Raw genomic sequence first — 909 nt, forward strand, 5'->3', positions numbered from 1 at the left:
TAGTATTGTGTATATAGTATATAATATATTATAGTATATTATATATATAGTATATATACTTATATATTATATATAGTATATATGTATATATACTATATATTATATAGTATATGTATATACACATATGTATAAAATAACTGACTTTGGTGACAAAATGATGTTTTGTGTCCTTAGCAAGAGTATGCTTATTGCAATATTGAGGACAGGAGCCATAATGTAAGTGATAAGGTGTCACTGAGAAGAGAGAATGTTAACAGGGAATGTAGAAAACTGTTTTCAGAACTTTATCTTTAAAGGGGATGAGAGAGGGCAAGCAGGGGAGACATTTATGGCTGAATGAGTTTAGCAGTCCAAGATGGGATTTTTAAAAACCTTTTTAAGTCCTTGAAAGTTGGGAAAACTTAAATGTTAATGAGAAGGAGCCATCTCATGTTGCTGTTGGGGTTGCTGTTGTTCAGTTTGCCAGAGGGCACATACAATTGCCAGAGACACAGAGAGAAAATGGAAAAGTGAGAAAGAACCACGCAACCCATGGGTCACAATTGTGCTGCAATTCCTTTTCCTCCATTTCTCCCTCTTGTCAGGATTTTGGGTATGTATGCACATGTTACTGGTGTGTTTTTCAAGCTGCCAGGTCTAAGATTTTACCTGTATAGTCAGTCAGATGGGATCCAGCTGCCTCAATGACACCATCAGCTGGCTGTCTTACCAGTTGTTTTTTGTCTTTATTTTATTTTTTGTTTTGTTTTGTTTTGTTTTGAGAGGTTTTTGCTATAGGGTACATGCGCTGGCCAGAAAGACAGAGAGAGACAGAGAGACAGAAAGCAAGAAATCACCCCCCAGGGGGGATGGTCACTCCACAATCCCTTCTCCTCCAGTCTCCTCTCGGGATCTTGGGCATGCACGCAC

The sequence above is a fragment of the Tupaia chinensis genome, unplaced genomic scaffold (genome assembly GCF_000334495.1).
Source record: "Tupaia chinensis unplaced genomic scaffold, TupChi_1.0 Scaffold142619_1, whole genome shotgun sequence".
NCBI classification, from domain to species: Eukaryota; Metazoa; Chordata; class Mammalia; order Scandentia; family Tupaiidae; genus Tupaia; species Tupaia belangeri.